The sequence below is a fragment of the Nycticebus coucang genome, chromosome 19 (genome assembly GCF_027406575.1).
Source record: "Nycticebus coucang isolate mNycCou1 chromosome 19, mNycCou1.pri, whole genome shotgun sequence".
NCBI lineage: Eukaryota > Metazoa > Chordata > Mammalia > Primates > Lorisidae > Nycticebus > Nycticebus coucang.
In genome coordinates, this window is record NC_069798.1 from 29,812,644 (window position 1) to 29,829,222 (window position 16,579).

Genomic DNA, 16,579 nt, shown 5'->3' on the forward strand with positions numbered 1-16,579 from the left:
ATTGAAACTCTGCCTTCCACACACCCAGCTCCTGCCCCACACTGGGAGGAGCTGCCAAGGAGCCTCTCTCCCCCTCTGTCACAGCCCTCCCCCTGTCCAGACCCCAGATCATCCCTCTCCCTCCCCTTTCCTCCTCCCTCCTGGTCACTGGCAGACGGTTATTGATAGAGACACCCAGGGACTGATCTCCCGTGACGTAGTCCCTCGTGCTGCTGCCTGCTTCTCCTGGGGGTGTCTTTCCTCCTGTCCCCTTGTTGGCTTTGTCCTCTGCCTGAAACCAGGAGGTGGCCACTGCCTCGCCTGCAGGCAGGCAAGCCAACTTGGGACAAGGTCAGGGGCAGGTTTGGAGGGGAGAAGGGAGGGGATGGAAGAAGAGAAGGAGAAAGTGGTCATATTGTTTCCATGGCCGAGGATAACAAGGAAAAGGTTCCAGAGGAAAAAGAATCTGTTGAATTTGTCCAGCTTCCAGAAATTTCTGCCACTGATTTTTTTTTTTTTTTTTGCTGTTTTTGGCCAGGGCTGGGTTTGAACCCGCCACCTCTGGCATATGGGGCCAGCACCCTACTCCTTGAGCCACAGGTGCCGCCTCTGCCACTGTTTTTGAGAGAGCACATGACACCATTGTGAACTGGAATCTTTCCGCATCCCCCAGACCCTGTGTAGCCTCCCCTGCCATCTCTACCCCCATGAATTTACCTCCTTGCTATCTTCCCCCTGCCCACTCACTATCTTCCCCATTCCTCAGCCCCACCAGGCATGCTCTTCCTTGGGTCCTTGCACTGGTCATTCCTTCTGCCCAGAATGGAACCCCACCCAACCCTGCCATTGGCACAGCTTACTCCTTTACTTCCCTCACCTTTCTGCTCAAATGTGACCTCAGAGATGCCTCCTTTGGCCAACTCATTTAGCTGACCCCACCCAACACTTCCCTACTCTCTGACCTCTTGCCCTGTCTCATGATCCATTTGGCACCTGTCACCCCAAACATGTCAATGTGTATTTGCTTATTGATTGGCAGTCTCCTCATGCTCAGAGGAGGTCAGAACCTGCTTTGGTTCTGTCCTGCTTGGTTATTGGTGCCCTGAGCAGGGGAGCTCTGTGTGTAGAGGGGCAATAGGTAGAGAAGGAACACAAAAATGGTGCTCAGAGGCTGCTGAGAACTGACCAAGGTCCTGTGGACACTGAGATGGTTGATAAGTGGGTCCCTGCTGGGAGGGCTCTTCTGCCAAAGGCTTCCTGGAGCCAACAGGTCCTGAGTCATCCCCTGCAAAGGCCCAGCTCTGCCCAGGAGAGCTCCTCACCAGCCTGGGGTCACTCCCCAATTCACCTCTCTGAACCCTGGTTTTCTCATCCATACAATGGGGACAACACTATTGACCTCAGAAGTTAGTGGGGAGACCTACTTGGCAGCAAGTATGAATGACCTCTGCAGAGCTGCGGAGCACAGGGTGGATACCAGTTGGCTCTCAGGAAGCTAGGGAGGAGAGGGCCCCTTTCTTCCCTCCCTCTGCACCTCTGTGAGGGACCAGCTGTGCACAGAAGCTGACCAGGGCCATCCCACCCTGGTCTTTCTCAAACCATCTCTTCTGCCAGTCTGACAGTCCCCCACGAGAGATTTGTCCTCTCACTTAAGCTCTTGAAGAAAGGCAAATGAGGATAAGGAATTATTAACACTGACTCCCCAGGGGAATGACAGCTTAGGGGGACTTCTGGAGGAAGGCTTGCCATCATGGAGTGCTGCGGATGATAGTGGGCCTAGGGTGGAAGCTGAAGTGGAGCTCAGAAGAATCAACCATTGGACACTCACTGCTGCCTCCTTGGAGGGAATGGGGAGCACACAGAAGCCCTACCCAGAACAGCTGGCTCTGAGCTCACACCTGCTCCTCACAGCGCTGAGGTGGGGCTTTGGGCTGTGAAGGTGTGTATCTAGAAGGCAGGCAGATGGGTCAGCCTCAGCCTGGCAGCCACAGAATCTGCCAGACTCACTCTCCTGTGATGTACAGAGGTGTCCCCAGAGACATCCCTGGTGGGGCCCTTTGGGAACTCAGTCGAGGTAGGAAACGGGATTTTCTGAGGGAGCAGCTGCATAACAACACAGGACCATGTGAAAGGGAGGCTAGCACCAGGCTGTGAACTCGGAGGTTCAAGGAGGTTTTTAAATTATTGTTCCTGGGGCTGAGGCTGGTGGCATGGGGTCTTTAGACCTAGGGATTCCCTCCCAAGTACTACACATACACTGTACTTGGGCTCACAGAGGAGAGAACAAGAATCTACTGCAGCTGCTTGAAATAGCAAAAAGTTGAAAACCACCTAAATGTCCCTCAGGGCAGGAATGTTTTTATCTTCAAACTGTGAATACTCTACAGCAGTTAAAAAGATGAAATGATCCTCAATGTACCAACATGGAAAGCCACATTGTTAGATGGGAAAAACAGGTTGTACAATAATAGACAATACTCTCTACAAGGGACACATCCCCAACTTGTTCCACGTGTCTGCATGCAAAGGACAAAGTCTAGAAATTACATTGAGCTGAAAACAGAGAGTACAGGTTGGGAGTTGGAGAGCTGTTCCCATGACTTTCACTTTTTGATGTTTTGTTCAACACATTTAGATCCAGAATGTATTTGTGTATAACTCACATAATTTACAAAAAAAAAAATCTTTGCTAAAAGAAGATGGAATGAAAAGGAAGGGGTGAGAATGAGTGAGCCTGACAGGGTGCAGGACCTACAGCCTGTTTTGAGCAGACAGACAAAGGTCACTGGGCATCAGCCTCCTCGCAAACCCTTCACAAGGGAAATTATCTTTGATGGGGTGGCTGTGCCCCTGCCTCAGAGCTTCCTCCAAGCCACTGGGGTTGACTGCAGCTCTGGGAGGTGGGCAGTTGCTCTGTACCCAGAGGACTGTAAATGTTTTGGTTCTTTGGTCCTGAGTTCTGGGGGTTGGTGCTTGCAGGACAAAATCATGATGGAGCAGGCACCTCCCCGTTTCCACCTCCTACTCTCCTGGGCCCTCCCAGCTGTGTGACCCTGATGGCAGAACCTGAGGTGGACTGCAGGGTTCTCTGGGTGAGGTAGGTCCTGTCCCTAAGCTCTCACCTCTCCTCTCTTTGTCTTGGCTGTTTATGTCAGCAATAGCTCATCCCCTGAGTTTCCACCATTCAAGGATCAGCACTTTCCTGACCCCTGGGATGAAGCAGGACCAAACTGCAGCCTCTTGGGGGAAGGAATGGGCTTTGGCAATCCTCTGAGGTGGGATGGGGGCAGAGAGGAGACAAAACTATGGGGTGCTGCCCTAAGCAGCTGATCCCTGGGCTCAGACCCCCTGCAGCACAGGATGGACCCCTGCACCTGCCTGCTCTGACGCACAGGGATCTGCCCCTCCTCAGGATTCTACTGTGTGCACTGAACTTGGGCCCATGCTCACATCCCCTTATGTCACCTCTTTGTCCCTCTCCATATACCATTCTTATTTTCATGTTCTTTCTATGCACCAGTTCTGTGTCTTGTGTCTCTGCATAGACTGTCAGCCGGGTAGGGTTGGAGGCAGCAGCTTCATTAGCTATAAGGCTAAATGGAACTGAGCTCCAGCTCAGGAATTGGTGGCCTGGGGACCCAGAGGGCCTGTGAGGGTGGGGAAAGGAGACCCAGGGTGGGGCACTGAGGGAGATTGGGAACAGGGTGGATAGGGAGGGGAGGGAGGAGGAAGGCAAGGCCTGGAGGGGTGAGTACCCAGAGAGTGTTGTTAGGCCTGGGAGCAGTCCAGGGACAGAAGCCACTCTCCAGTAGGGGCAGCCTACAGACCACGGTTCAAAGGGCACTGCTGCACCTGATAAGGTGGGTGGTGCCCTCTCTTACACGGGGGAGAAACAGGACACAGCAGAATTAATTGCACAGAGATGGCAGTAATTTACAAAGCCCCCGGGTGGGGGGATAAAAGGCCCTTGTCATTGTGAAGTGAAGGAAGTACAATTTCCTGCCCAACTCTGAACAGGCCTGAAGCCCGGTGTGTAATCATCATGGAAGGGAAGGCTCCTGATGCACTGCACGCCCTCCTCCCACCCCAGCTGGCCTCAGCTTCCTACTAATTGAATTACAGAATTAGCCAGAGGGAGGTGGCCCTAGAATAGGAAGATCTGGACTTCAATAAAACATCAGATCCTTCAGGCCCTGGACTTGGCTAGCCTGGAGGAAGTGGAAGAAAGCTGGCGAGTGGGGAGGAAGGGAGCAGGAGATCCACTAACTAGATTTTGGGCTGAGAGTGGGGTCTGCCTCAAATCTCCACGTGTCCCCCTGCCATGGTGCCTGAAGTCACACCTTTGCTTAGTGGCTCTCACTCCAGGCTGCACCTGAGAAATCACCTGGAGGATTTAAAGCAGGCGTCCTCAAACTGCGTCCCGCAGGCCACATGAAGCGGTGTGAATTGTATTTGTTCCCGTTTTGTTTTTTACTTCAAAACAAGATATGTGCAGTGTGCATAGGCATTTGTTCATAGTTTTTTTTTTTTTTTTTTTAAACTATAGTCCGGGCCTCCAATGGTCTGAGGGACAGTGAATTGACCCCCTGTTTAAAATGTTTGAGGACACCTGATTTAGAGCATAGGTGGGCCCTGTAGAGAAGTTCAGGCACCATCTCTGGGTTGGGTAAAGGAGGAGGTAGGGAAGAAAATTACCTCAGATTCCCTGGAAAGAGGGTTAGTGGTGCTCTAAGGTCAGGCCTATACCACCTCCAGCCTCTGTCTCCTGTGGTCTAGGTGGACCAGGGAGGCCTCCCTGGTCTTTGCTGAAGCAGATGTCATCTTCCACAGAGGGAGATATATCTACAGAGCAGTTCTTCCTCTGGGAATGTCCCTCCACTTCTAGTGCCCAGCCTGTGTCTACATAGCCTTCACGATGCACCTCTTGGGTCCTACTCCTCAGTGAAGCCCTGAGCACAGCCCTAGTCTCACTTTCATGAATTCTTATGTGACCTCACCCTTCAAACTGCCCACAGCCTGTCTCAAGGGTGAGCCTCATTCTCCATCTCAACCATGAACAACTTGAGGGTGAGTCCTTGTGGCTCAACAGGGCTGGGCAACAGACAGGGAAAAGACCCCATGGGGCTGTGCCACTCTCTGATCTTTGATCTGTCCAGGCACTGGTTGACCATCCTGCCATCTTCTAGGACTTTTCCTGGCCATTCTCAGTTCCCCTAGTCCTTTCTATGTGGATCTTCCTCTCTATCTTCAGGAATCCTCCCTGCTGATATTCTAATAGTTCCTATGGCTCTGTTCTCTCCATAGGAGGGGACAGTGATGGCCCACACACAGAGTGGAACTGACTTCCTCTTGCTTCTTTACCCACATCAGGGTAAACCTAAGCCCCAGGACATTGCCTTTCCTCTGCTGCCTGCCCCCATGCCTCCTGCCTCTGGAGTCCACATGTCCTTCTGGAAGTGGCTGAGCCAATTCCTCCAGGAAGACTTCCCTGACTATAATAGCCCCCAAATCTTTCATAGCCCTGGGCAATTGTCCCTCTCATTTACATTTAGAGTTGTACTTGTCTCTATCTACCTTGCTTTATATGGGTTTGCCCCCAGTAAAAATATTCTTTGATAGGAATTGCTACCTGCTGTACCCCCAGTGGCGGTGTCATAGAATGCAGGACTGCTGAACCCTATGCTGTCTCTAGCCGGGTGGGCGTGAATAAAGAGGTGGGGAGGACCCAGTATGGAGTAGGTGGGGCATGAGACTGGGGAATTTAGCACATCCCTCAGGCAGCCATGGCAGGATATATCTATCTTCTTATAGATATATAAGGAGGAAGACAGCTGGGGGATGGGGCAGGTAGAAGGAGAAGGTGGATGGTTCCCTTGCCAGTGAATCAGGGCTGCAGGGCCTCTCCCAGTGCTGACTTCCCAACCCCAGCTGTGCATTCTTCTTTCAGGCTCAGCACTGCCCTCCTGAATCTCCACTCTTTAACTCAGAAACCCCGGAGAAGAGCACAGTCCATTCCTGAGTATGAGTGAGTTTTGGCAGAGGTAAGAAAGCTCCACTGTGTAGTGTAAGTGAACTGCTCACTGGGACTCTAAGTACAAGCCATCCTTCTCTCAACCCTTTTTGCCCTCTGTGTCCACCAGACAGAGATGTGCACAGGGCTGGGGTGGTCCAGATTTCTCCCCACCTAGACTGAAGACTTCCAGGGGACGGGATTGGCCTTCTGTTTCTCCTCTTGCTGAGCACAGGGTGGCAAGATCTGGCTAAGGGTTCTAACTGGCTCTGGATGAGGAACTGTGGACCTCAGAGAGTTACATGAGTGGTGTTAGCTGCTCCATCTTTATAGCACTGTGAACAGGGACCAAAAATGGACACCACATATTGATGGACTGTCCTCTTAGCTCTTCAGTCTCTGGACAGGACTGGTGGTTCTATGAAGCTCAGGGAGCAGGGACTATCTCCTGTGGGAGCTGAGCCTGTGGGAGAAGTGATGCCTGCTCAGCTGACCATCCTCGGGTTTTGTTCCTGTGGCCATGGGGCTGCATCTGTGCCCTTTCTTTGGCCAGCACCAGGGTGTTTCCTTCCTTGTGCTTCTTTGGCAGGGCTTTGGCTTGCCAGAGTGTGGTCATGTCCATGGCCTCACCATGCTTACACCTCAGAACAGGCATGGGGGTGTTATCAGCCTCTGACAGCTCGGAAGCTTGAAACTGGGTGGAGTTCTGTGATGTGGCCATGGTGGGAGAGCAGAAACCTGAAGTCTCCTCATGGTTTGTTTTGGGTTCAGTTCCTATTGCCTCCTCCAGGGGCCCTGGGCAGTGTCAGAGGACAGTGAGAGGATGGATCGCCCTCAGGAAGGCACTGGGGCCTCTGGAAGGGAGGTGTCCTCCCTCCACCTCCCTATTCCATGGCCTTTCCTTGGAGTAAGCAGCTCAGGGATGACCTCATTTTCTTCCTGTAGAGACCTCAGTAGAGTCAGCTGAGGTGGCATCTGATCTTCTATCATGGATGCCCTCTCAAATGTCAAAGGTGGACATGCTATGGGTCCCCTGCAGAGCATTCTAGCTGAGCACCAAGGTTGGATTTTAAATGCATTCAGGGAATTTACTGCTCACTTGAGTACCAAATTCTTTGTTAGAGCCTAGAAGCTGAAGTTTGTTCATTTCTAATTAATCCAGCTGGGACAGTGGGAACGGCACTCCTACCCACTGTGCATCACAACGGAAGGGGCTCTCAGGGCCTTCCTTGACAGTACTGAACCCACAGCTAACCTCAGAGTGATGGGCAACAGGCCAGGCCTCTGATGAAAGCTAGGTACATCTTACCTGGTGTGGGGAGGGAAACAACCACCCTCACTTCAGATGGCCTCCCAGCCCCTGTCTTCCTGACCTGTACTTGGGATGCCCTCACAATGAACCCCCAGCATATGGGGATCATACAGTGCCCCCACTCTGAGCCCCCAGTGCCCAGCATCATTTGCTAGGTCATGTGTGGTTCTTAGACCAGGAGAGGGAGCTAAATAAACACATGTCAAGTGGCACAGAATTCTCCTTGCTGGAGCTGGTTAAATTGAGGAGGGGGTCATTTACCCCAGGAGGAACTGGGGAAATCCCCCTGCAGAGAAATCTCTCCTTGGGCAGCTCCTGAAGCCCCCACCTCTACCCCCAGGTCTGAAACTCTGCGTGACATTTCTGCAGAAACTGCTCTCTGGCCTCACAGTGTCCTTGTTGGAGGCAAGGTGAGAGGGGCCGGGGTGGGAATTGGCCTCTCGGGCTCTATTCCCCCATGAAAGGAGAATAGATCAAACCAGCAAATTAGTGGGCATATGAGTCTCTCTGTGGGTCACAATGCTAAGTCATCATCACAGGGCCTTTGCTCATTCTATTCCCTTATTTGGGTGCCTTCCCTGCTCCTGAGTCCTCTAGCAGACACTTTAACCCTTTCAGCTCATTCAAGTTACTGACCCCCCACCAGATTCCTGGCCCTTCTACATTTGTGTCCAATGCACTCACATGAGTGCTCGACCAAATAGTTTTTGCTATTCTGATCTATGAGATCGGGTCCCCTCAACTAGACTGTAGCTCACAAGGCTACACATCTTCTCCAGAATCCCCTACCAAGCTCCAGGATGAGGTCTCATAAAAGTGGTGGCATTGAGCTGTCCAGAATCAAAAGGCGCAGATGTGTCCACCCCTTTTCATTGTGAGGGTCTCAGCACACAGGTACACTCAGGATCTGTCTGGTGAGGCGAAGTAATCTCACCTCTCTCCTCTGGCTCTTTCCTAACAGGATCTAATTCACTTAAACAACAACGACAACAACAAAAATTAAAAAAATAGAAGCACACCAACCAAGAAATTCCAACCTCAGCATCTAAGAAAGGCTGTTTTGAAAAGACCAATAGCCAGGAGTCCCATAGTACAGGATCAATGTTTGGAAAATATGATTTTCTTTGTAAAAGCAGAAAAACAATCTCACACAGTCCTGGCAGGCTGCGGTCCAGCTCGCAGTGGAGGGTGTCTTTTGCTCCTGATCTTGCTGTTCAAGCCATTCTTCTGGCTGGGCTTTGGGTTTCACCCAACATCGATTCAATAGGTTCAATCACAGCATTTAGCAATATTTAACCTGAGGGCTGTGGCAAAGAAGGAGTTAGCAAATGTGACCGGGATGCTGGTTTCTGTGAACTAATCCCTTAAATCCTCAAGCCCTAGTGGATGTGTCATTCACATTTTTTCATCTCTGGCTTTTACTTTAGAGTCAGATGGTCCTAATCCTGGGAAGGGGTTGGGTCATTCGAGTCATCCTTTATTCATGAGTACCCCAGGTGGGGGGGAGGGAGCCTATGGGAGTGGGACAGAATGCAGCACTCAGCCCTGCTTCTTCCCCACCCAGAGATACACCCCATACCCATGGAGCCCACTGAGAAAGAAGCTGAGCCAACTAATCAGTTGATTGGTACACACCCAACAAACCACGTGACTGGCATAGGAGGTGCTGTCTTCTGCAGATGGAGTGACAAGATGCCCTATTTATTTACCCATTCATTCATTTCACAACCATTTATGGATAGCCCACAATTTGCCATGTAAGATATACCCTCTACTTTAGTAGAGACCCTAGATAACCATATTTGCAAGGTTAAGTGACAAGTGTGCAACAAACACACCTACCGAGCTAAAGTTTGTGCAGGGCCTATTAGCAGCACAAAAGACAACAGGAAACACTGATTTGGGGTTGTGGTTTGGGCATTCTTCTAAATGCTTTACATGTGTTGACTCATTTAGTGTGAATCTATAAAGTAGTACTATTAGAACCCTTGTTTTTTACAGGTGAGGAAACTGAGGCACTCAAAGATTAAAGACTGGCCCTGAGTCTCACAGCCAGGTCGATGGTAGAGCCAGCATGTGAGCTGGGGAAGGCTGCAGAGCCCACATGCTGATCTCTGGCCTCTGCTGCCTTGTGAAGGAGGTTGTTCAACTCTGCCTTGGGGAGAACTCTGTGGAGGAACTCCTAAGTGGATCCCTCACCCAGAGTGGCCTTTCAGGAAGGATGTGCTAGGAAAAAGCTCTGTGTGTGTAAAGACAAAGCGGAGTGAGTCTGGGGCCCCTGCAGGGGTTTAGAAAGGAGCTGGCACCATCTGCGCCAAACTCTGGACGCCTTCTTCAACATCTTTCTTTGGTTTTCTCGATTTCTGTTCTTCCTTCCCACTCCGTCCCTTCTCTCTCTTCTCTATTTCCTTCCCACTCCCCCTTATCCTTCCTTCCCTCTCTTTCTGCCATTCTTTTTCTGTGTCATGACCAGAACTCCATATTCTCTCTTGTCTACCTGCTTAATTTCCCCTCTGACTACTCCAGATAGACCATTTTTCCTCATTCCCAGACAACAGTACTGTGGGACCTTGAGGTTTCTGTTACCAGCCAGCTGGTGACTCGGGGAAAGCTGTCCAACCCCTGTGGCCTGACTGTCATCATCCGCAGGGTAACTGGGGTCTCTGAGGGTGGTGGCTCTGGTTTTGACAGGGCCCCTGTTTTATTCTAGGACCCTCATCCAGAACCCAGGAAATGGGGATAATGACACCTGCTGGGTCACGAGTGTCCAGCAGAGTTCCTGAGATGCAATTCATGGGGGAAGGGATATTTCTCTTGCTGTCATTGTCAGTAGTAATAATTATGATGTGATGCTTAAAATTCCCTTAGTGAAATATGTGTACTGTCTGGTGTCATTCTGCTTCCCTTCATAGGACCTGTGCATGTTCCTTGGTTTTGTCACCCACCTCATGCACTCTAACAGGGGCATGGACCCTGTGCTGTACATGTGGCACTCAGAGTGACTGATAGTTTGCTCTGAGAGTGTAAAATGCAAGTGGAGTGTGTTTTGTTTACCTTGTGTGTGTAATATGCTAATGACAGGAGGCAGTTGATGAGCTGGCAGGGACTGAGTGACAAAGAGCTGGCTTCATGCTCCCCCAAAGAGGCGCCTCAGTCTCAATTGTTTCTTTTGTAAGAGGAATTGTCAGGACCTGGGAATGTGGGCTGGGGAATTTCAAACAGGCTCTAGAGGAGGCAGATCTGTACGCCTTCTGGTGGCGTACAGATGGAGTCCTGGTGTCACTGAGAAGGGACAGCCTAGGAGGGATGAGAGCCGGGGGGAGTGTGGCTGTGACACAGTGGGAAGAATGTGACTCTTTTGGGCAGGGAATGAATGTGGATTGAGCACTCACACCATATTACCTCCTGACTCCTCCAGAGGACCCTGTGAGTGCCCCAGTGGCAGAGCAAGCCCCCTCTGCTACAGCCTATCATTTGCTCTGCTGGGGTACAGGGCCTGGCATGGGGACAGGAAGCATAGGGTGAGGGGTAGACAACAGGGTGATTGAAAATGCTGAAAAGAAGCCATCAGCAAGCCTTCATTGGGTAAATCACAGCCTTCAGCAAGTCGACAGACTTCTCTGGGCCTCAGTTTCCCTTTCTGTGAAATGGGTTTGATACTAATCCTTACCCATGAGTCTGCATTCTCAGCATCCAGCACAGTCCTGGTGCCAAGTGGGTTATCAGTACATGCTTGTCAATGAATGAATGAATGAGGAGGTGGGAGTGGTAGGAAGTATATGTCTCTCTTTCACAGGGGAGGGAAAGGATACATCTGTAGGCCAAGGTTAAACAGTCATCCCAGGACCACATGTGGTCAGTTAGAAAACTGGAGCTCAGGTTCACCATCCAGGCCCCTGAGTTGAATGGGGACAGCAAGTGTCTGGAAGGTCGGAGAGCCCAGGGCAGCCCTGGGCAGCACAGAGGAAGGATGTATGTCAGCATACAAGGCCCAGACAGACCAGTGAGGAAACCAACTGTGAGTCAACAGTAGGGGTGCCTTGAGGGTTCTGCACAAGTGGAAGGTAATAGGGACAGCCGATTCCCTGAGGAGGGTGGGTTGAACACATTCAGTGCCCCTCTCCCTGCTCGGGGAGTCAGCTGGGGCTGGCAGCCACCTGACGGCACACAGGGGTAAGGTGCTGGTATATTCCAGAGGTGCCTGTGGCTCAACTCCTCTTTCCTTGCTGACTTCAAAGGGTCTTGGCTGAGCAGGGGTACCGTGGGGCCCCAGGTCTGGGGCTCTGTGAGTGATGGGCCTGACTCCTGTGGCTGAGGGTGCCTCTATCTTTGACTCCTCAGCTTTACCCTTTCTTTGTCTTGGCTGAGCTAACTATATTCTAGGGCCAGGAAAGTCAGCTGGGAAGGTGGGGGCGGGGTGGGGGTGCACCTGCTGGCCATTTCTCCCTGGAATTCTGGCTTCTGGGCAGCAGGGATTTTCCTCTGAGGCTATAAGCAGAAGCCCCTCTCTAGCTCTACAAACCCTGTGAAGTTCGGGGCTGATCTTGGAGATTCCCCCATGGTGCCAGCACTGTGCACTGTGGCCCAGGCATGCTGAGAGCAGAGGTCAGGATGGAAGGTGGGCATAGCTAGGATGCAGACAGAGGAGGAGCTTTGATGCAAAGGCCTGCACAACAAGGCTGCAACGTACATTAAGGCCAGAATAGTGTCCTCTGTCAAGCCCATGGACTTCTGAGGATCCTGGCCTTCTTATCTGTAAGATCCCTAAACAGTAGGTTTGTGCTGGGAAAATTCCAGAGAATAAAAATGGGAAGGAAGAATCCAAGTTCTGGGTTTTCACCTTGCTTCTACTTCTTTTCTCCTTCAAGCCTGAAGGCCCAGGTGGGAAAAGGTGGAGCCCCTGGCAGGCCTCTGAGGCCTGTTGGCCTCAATTTCTTCCCTAAGTGTCCAGGAGCACCTGCTCTTTGTCCTTCCCTGGCCTGACCTCAGCAGCCCCCAGCTTTGGGGACTGACTGGCCAGGACAGAGGGAACATAGAAGAGGCCAGGAAAAGGGGGGAGTGGACCAAAAACCAAGTTTCAGACTGCTGAGGCCTGAGGAGGCCGGGGACAGGGACAAGGGCATCCAGGGGCCTTCCTGGAGACAGGAAGTACTGCCTGAGGCCTTGAAGGGGAGAGTTAGGAAGGAGTAGGGGAAGGTCTTTCAGTGGTTGGTATGAATAAGCTCATGTGGACCCAGAGGGCCAGTGGATGTTTGTGGCCAGTTGCTGTGTTCTTTAGAAATCTTCAGTGTTGGCCAGATGGCTGGCCTACCCTTTCTCTCTCCTCCTCTTCCTCCTCTCCCTGTCTCTTTTTCTTTCCTCCTTCACCAAGGTACTGTTTTGTGAAAGCTGGGATACACCGACATGCACGGGCTGAGCGAGACTTGGTACCCGCCCGCCCATCATGTTTCTGCATCCCGTGTGGTTCCAGCAGCGCAGCCACCTCTGCCTCCCAGGACCAGGCCCCCGTGAAGCTCCAGCCTCTGTGCTGCCCATTTAGTCTGTGGTCTAAATATAGCGGTTGAGATGTGCACTCTGGAATTGGATTTGATGTAGCCCTCTGGACGTGAGCTAACTTTTGGGGAGTAGTTTTCTTGGGAGCCTGCCAGTCCAATTCCTCCCTCATGAACACTAATTACCGCACAGACCTTCTCCATGAAATCGGCGCTGAAGCCATTTCCATCCAGGCGGCTCTCCAAGATGAAATTTTTCTACTGGGAACCGACAGCCGCAAATAAACCTACCATCTACTTAGCAACAGAGAGCAGGAGCGGGAGGGAGGAGGAGGGGGCAGGGAGAGTGGGAGTGGAGCAAGGAGGGAGGGCTCAGATTCTTTTCTTCCTCCTGTTCTTTATTTTCCAGAAAGGATGTAATTATCTCTCACTGGGAGGTTGGTACAGGGTGTCTCACAAGACAGTACAGGGGTCCTGGAGAAGGGCCTGGGCCACGTGGAGGAGTACCTGCTCTTGGTTGCTTGAGGGTAGCCAGGCCCCACTCCACTGCTGGGTCCTGCTGGGCAACCCCCTGACCCTTCCAGTTTTCTTCTCTCTTTTCCTGCCCTGGTCTCTCGCATGCCTTGCAGGCCTGGCCAATGCCTTGTACCCTTTCTTGTTCCTTATTAAGATGCCTCCCCCCCCCCCGCCCCGTTTGTTGAGCTCCAGTCATCAGCTGGGCCCTGGGTAACACCTCACCTTTGCCAGGCAGCCTTCCCTGAACCCCCGAGGAGCACCAGTCCCCTCCATTCTCAACTCCGGAGGCCTGTGCCATGCACGTGGCTGTGGAGTTGACGCTGCCTCCCTTGTTTCTTAATGCAGTTTGTGCATCAGCTGCTGAGGGAGGCAGGCTTTGGAGGACTGGAGCCCCATGGTGTCAGGTCTGCGGGTGCACCGTCACATATCTGTGAGTGGTGCTATTTCCTCCATTTTGTAGAGGACATGCTTGAGGCTCAGAGAGGTCAGATGGAATGTTCATGGTCACTCACTACCCTAGGGAGGGGCAGGGCTGGGATTCAATACTTGTGTCTGTGTCTAAAGGCCAGAAGCTGCCCTTTCTCTCTTCTGGCCTTTCCCTGGGATGGTTCTGTGTAGTACCTGCTTCTCCACTCACCTGTCTGCATCAAAGGTCAGCCCAGTGCTCTGCACTCAGCCCCTGTTCCAGAAGCACTTGCAGCCAAAGAACAGGAGAATTTATTTCCCCTTGGGCTTTATCAAGGCCCAGGGCAGGCTTAGCAAGCTCTTGTGACCACTGGCCACTTGCCAGGTTCCAGGCACTCCAGCCAACAAAGCCTGAGTGACGCTCAGAGCCTGCTGCGGGGTCATGAACGCTGTACCAACCTTGGTCAGTTGGCAGAAGAGCTACTCCCTCCTCCGCACTCTGTGCCTAGCTAGGGCCCCAGCTCGCAAGCCACCTCCCTTGGAACCCTGAGCTTCTGTTTCTGAGACTCATGCTTTCAAGGCTTGGGTGAATTTGTTATAAGGGGTCTAGAGCTACTTCTGCCACCAAGGCTTGGTGAAGCCTTTCACTTTTTTGGGTCTCAGTTTTTCCATCCATCAAATGGGCATGATGACCACTGCCCTAGTCCCCTCACCAGGGTGAGTGGCAGGCTTCAGGCAGCACCACAGTCAAAAGAAAAGTACTGGGAGGTGCTTGAGTGTCAAGTAGGCTCCCTCAAGTTCTCTGCTCCATTTACTCTGCCTCATGCTTGTCCTGGACTCTCCTGTCCCCTCCCTGCCTCTATCTGGATGACCAAGATCAGAGCTCAGCTCTCCTCTCCTGCTAAGAGAGGTGCTTCTAGAACTCCTGCCTGGCCCAAGAGAGGTGCTTCTCAGGGCCAGGAAAGGACAGGAGTTCTGAAGAGCTTTCCCTTAGGAGAGATCAGGGCTGCAAATCATGAAAATGGGTTTTATGCCCAAGGACAAGACATATTTCTTCTTTGGGTGCCTATGGCCTTATTTATAAAGAAAAATGGGGTTGGATGAACAAATTTGTGCAGTCCCATTCCATTCTGATGCCGTGGGGTGGTGGCTAAGAATGGGGCTCATACATCCCTCTGCATGATCACCGTTCAACTACGTGACTCAGAGCAGGTGTCATGGCCACTCTCATTCAGTTCGCTCACCTATAAAATGGGAGTCTAACTGAACGTACTTCCGTCCTTGGTTTGCTGAGGGTTAAATGAGAAAATATATGTCTGGTGCCCCAGAGGTGTGCCCTCAGTCAGTGCTAGCTCCTAGCAAATAGGTATTACTAGTCACCACCTGCATGACACAGCACCGTTTTGGGCCAGGGACATTGCTGACCAGTGTGGACACATTTTATCATTTAGTCCACTGGTTCTATTTTCATTTTTTGTATGTCTGTGAAAAATATGGGGAGCCCTGAGAGGTGAGGCCAGAGTGCTGCCTGGAATTATGGATGTCATTGGCATCGACAGGTAAGTCCCAGCATCTGGCTGGAGGGAGTGAGAAGCTTTCTCACAAAGAGAAGGGCAAAACAAATAAACAAACAAACAAACAAACAAAAACAAAGATAAGGGCCTGAACCACAGACAACTGTGAGAGACAGTGAAGGTGGTGGCTCCAGGCCTGGGCTGGGGGGCAGGAAGCCCAGGGGGTGTCCTAGGGTTGACAGGAGCATGCCTTCCTCAGGAAACTGTGGGACACCAAAGCTGGGCCTGGTTGAGGCAGAGGAAGTGCCTTGGTGGTCCCTGGTGGGGAGGAAGAAAGGGGTCAGCCATCCCAGCAGGAGGTGGCAGGTCCATCACCAGCTTAAATCAGAGTGGCTTCACCTGGCCGAGACCCACACAGGCTGGTGACCTGGGCCAGCTGGGTCACACATAGTTCCTGGAAGTAGTCGGGCTCCACATGTCCTTTCTTTCAGCAACTCTTGTATTTTCCAGCTTTGCTGGAACCTCTTAGGTTCTTGGTTAATCTTTAGAAAAATTCCAACCTCCCTTTACCAGAATCAAGCTAAAAGGGACACATCCACCATGGAGGTTGCCCAGAGGGGAGTGTAAGGATGGGCACATCTGTCCTGCCCATAGTTCAGGCACAGTCAGCTTTTAGGGGTTGAGACTTTTGTGAGCTCAGGACCAGGTGGAGTCAACCCTGTCCCACTAAGATGAGCACCCTTCTCCCAGGGGAACCTTCTCAGGAACGAAGAGGGCTTCAGTGGCTTTGGCATTGGACAGACCCCCCTTCCGGTCTGGGCTCTACCACTTCTTGGTTTTATAATGTTTCACACCGTGCCTTAGGACCCCTAGTGTTAGCTGTCACAGGCCTATAGTCATACATGTGAAGTTCCCACTGGAGTGCCAGGTCCCTCATGAATCCTTTTGTGATATCATGGAGCAAAAGTGTCCTGTAGATTGCCCAGCCTGCCCTGAGCCACACTGGGCACAGGAAGGTGTGTCCTTGGCCCTGTGGGCAGGTGCTCCGCCCTGGGCCTCGGGAGAGTGGTGGGCAGTGCACCATTCCCTTGTTTCTCCCCTCCCCTCCACACCCCCAACAGCACCGCCCTGTTCTTTCAGCATTCTCTCCTCCCTCTCTCAGGCGGGCGGCTGAGCAGAAAAACAAATCAAAGTTGCCTTCATGTCTTGGAGCCCGAGATGCTCTCGCGAAGCAATCCCTTGCTTCCCATTACCCACCCCAATAACTCTTGTATATGGAGTGTGAAATAATTAGCAGTGGCAAAAATAATTTAGGAAACAAGAAGAAACTAATTGTATAGGCTTGTTTGGG

At 51.8% G+C, this 16,579-nt stretch overlaps 1 protein-coding gene across 47 annotated transcripts in view; it reads right to left on the bottom strand.

Annotated features, from left to right (window-relative positions):
• CELF4 (CUGBP Elav-like family member 4) overlaps nt 1-16,579 on the bottom strand; it is a 307,990-nt gene that overhangs the window by 236,059 nt on the left and 55,352 nt on the right. The gene's annotated exons all lie outside the window — the stretch shown is intronic.